Raw genomic sequence first — 3,287 nt, forward strand, 5'->3', positions numbered from 1 at the left:
GGTTTGTTTTTTGTTGTTTTTTGTTTTGTTTTTCATTGCCACTACTTTATGTGGGTTTTTTGCTCTATCATTTACTCGAGCCATCGTCTGTGTCACCGTATGTCATGGCCAGGGAGCGAAGATACAGTATGACAGATGAATTTTGCACTGACATGTAAAATAATAATGAGCCGTTTGCCTTATGGGAGAGAGAGAGAGAGAGAGAGAGAGAGAGAGAGAGAGAGAGAGAGAGAGAGAGATGGGGTTAGTCGTATTCGGATGGAGGCACGTCGATGAAAGGAAAGAGGGGGAAATGATTACATGCTGAAGGACAGATCGATACCGGCTTGCGCAAGAAGTAATCGCTCACTCCGTGACAGATAAAGGATTAAACGTTGGAAAGATATGACGAATTTGAGGAAACATTTTGTTCGTGTTTCTTTTCGTTTCTAGTTTTCTTCTCGGGTTTTATTTCAAATATTGGAAAAAATCAGAAATGGCGAATTCAATATTAATGTTGCCAGGTCTCGTAGATACTTGAGTTGACGCATTCTGGATTGTCTTTGTTTTCTACTCATTGATTTAGACGAAAAACACACTCACAGACATACAAACACACAGACATACATATCCACAGACATACACTCTCACACACGCATTCCCATGTCCATGTGTGCATGAGTTCCAACACGCACACACTCACATGCACACACGCACACACGCACACACGCACACACGCACACACGCACATACATACACACGAACACACATACACACATACACACGCATGTACACGCACACATGCACACACAGACACATACATATTTACACGCATATATGTACCTCTATATTTATTCAAAGTCCTTTTTGTTGTTGATACCTTAAATAATATTTTATTGTTATAGACATACCCAGTTTCCCCAAGATATAGATCAGATCTGATAATGGATCACAAGACGAGGACTGTCGCTTTAGCTCTTCAACCTAATTTTGTACTTCTAGTTGCATGATCCCTGAAGTAAGAGACTCGAAGCAGAAGTCAGACTTCAGAGGTATCAAGAATCGTCTGGCCCGTTTCATGATCAATTTCCAAACGTTACTCAGTTTTGCAACCGATTTAATTAAGGATAACACATAATAATATTCTTGTATCGCCTCCAACTTGAGGCATCGATTTTGTAGCAAGACCGTCGTATATCGGAGACACAGATGAGGTGATTGTAAATATTTTACACCCTCACTGACACACTTTGCATCCTTTAGGAGGCTGGCCGCTTTGTCAAGGACACGCTTGGTAATATTTGATAATACATCCAGGCAGACAGATGGGGATGGTTGGTTCGTGCAGTCGAACTTGTCCAAGACGATCCCCTAGCATTGTCGAGAAAAAAGTGGTCCTCTTAGACAGGTGGTCCTATTGGACAGTTCACAGTAAAAGAACAAAAGGCAACGGATAAGTGGGTGTGTTTGTGTGTAGATGTGGTTATCTAGGACATGTGGTTGTCTAGGACAGGTGGTTGTCTAGGACAAGTGGTTGTCTAGGACAGGTGGCTGTGTAGGACAGGTGGTTGTCTAGGACAGGTGGTTGTCTAGAACAGGTGGTTGTCTAGGATAGGTGGTTGTCTAGGATAGGTGGTTGTCTAGGACAGGTGGTTGTCTAGGTGCGGCTGTATATCATAATCTTCCTCCCACGTGAATGAGAAAGAAAATTCTTGAAGCCCATAAAGCATTTGCGAAGGTGAAAGAACGTTAGTTGGTGTTGTTGTTTTGTTGTTGTTGTTGTTTTTGTTGTTGGCTTTTTTTTGGGGGGGGGGGGGTTAGGACAGGAAAGAAAATCAACCCCCCCCCCCCCCCCCCCCCCCGCCCAAAAAAAAACCCCGCAACGAAGCAAAGCAACAAAAACAAAAACTACAGCAAAAAACAGCAGGCATATCTGTGAACTTTCTATTCCAAACAGCGACAAGGTCATAAAGGGTTTTACGTTTCACTTTATCATATTAACTTTTCTCCTTTGTCCTTGTGATTGGGAGAATTCCATCCTGTCGAAATATGAGCCTGAATTGTCATCAATTTTCCGCTGAGAGATGTCAGGACAAAGAAGGAATAATTTTTTTTATTGGCTAAAGCGGTGCTCATTCGGAGCATAATTTCAAACTGAGGATGATGAAGCCGAACGAACGAGAAGAGCCTTGTGAACTGCGCTGAAAAACAAAAAAAAATAAAAACAAAAACAAAACAAAACCTGTTTGTTTGTTGTTGTTTTTTCCTTTTTGTTTTATTTAACATTTTTTGTTTTTACGTTTTGTTAGTGTCGCTGTAGTGGCATTAGTATTTTCTAAATTTTGATTTGTTTTGGGGAGGGGTGAGGTTGGGGGCGGGGAGGCTAGTAGGGGCAAGGGTTTGTTGGTTGGCGTAATAATAAATAATAAATAGCATTTGTATAGCGCATAACCCCGCTCTACAGCAAGCTCTATGCGCTTTACACTATATTATTACCCCAGCAGACCATGGAACACTCCGAAACATTCTCAGCTTCCCGGGAACCATACAGTGCAAGCAGCTGATTAAGCGCTCAAACACTAACAAACTGACAAGATCTTTCGCAGTCTATAGCCGGGTACCCATTCCCACCTGGGTGAAGTGAGGAAAATTCGTGTAAAGTGCCTTTCCCAAGGACACAACGTCGGGCCCCTGACGGGATTCGAACCCACGACCTTACGATTGCGAGTCCGAGAGCGTAGGGAGGGGGTGGTTGAGGTAGGGGTGCTTGGTTGGGGGTGAGAGTTATAGGGGATGGGCATGGAAAGGGGTGGCGGGAGGGGGGGGGAGGTAGGGTGAAATTGATTCAGGCTTTTAGAATCCGAATAATGAGAATTTGTTCTGTTTTGATTTGAACGATGAAAATATGGTTTTGCGTGTTGTGCAAAAAGTCTTTAAAATGTTTAAAACCTTGATGTGCCTTAATGTTTGATCTGTCATGTAATATTCATTCGCATGACAGGCTCTGAGGTCGGTGGCCGTTTTTTTAAGGGCCAGTATTTGAAGGAGTTAATAATAGCAAAGAGAAACTTCACAAAGTTCAGTTTTCATTACAAAAGTAAGCAAACACACACATACATACACACACACACACATACCCACACAAACACACACACACACACACACACACACACACACACACACACACACACACACACACACTCACACGCTCGAGCGCGTGTGAGTGCACGCGTACGATCATATCTATCTATCTATCTATCTATCTATCTATCTATCTATCTATCTATCTATCTATCTATCTATCTATC

General features: G+C 42.4%; 1 protein-coding gene across 1 annotated transcript in view; it reads left to right on the forward strand.

Moving 5' to 3' along the window:
* The window catches only part of LOC101851270 (myomodulin neuropeptides 1-like), a 49,926-nt gene that overhangs the window by 39,492 nt on the left and 7,147 nt on the right, over nucleotides 1-3,287 (forward strand). The window lies entirely within an intron of this gene.

This window comes from Aplysia californica, unplaced genomic scaffold, assembly GCF_000002075.1.
Source record: "Aplysia californica isolate F4 #8 unplaced genomic scaffold, AplCal3.0 scaffold00213, whole genome shotgun sequence".
NCBI classification, from domain to species: domain Eukaryota; kingdom Metazoa; phylum Mollusca; class Gastropoda; order Aplysiida; family Aplysiidae; genus Aplysia; species Aplysia californica.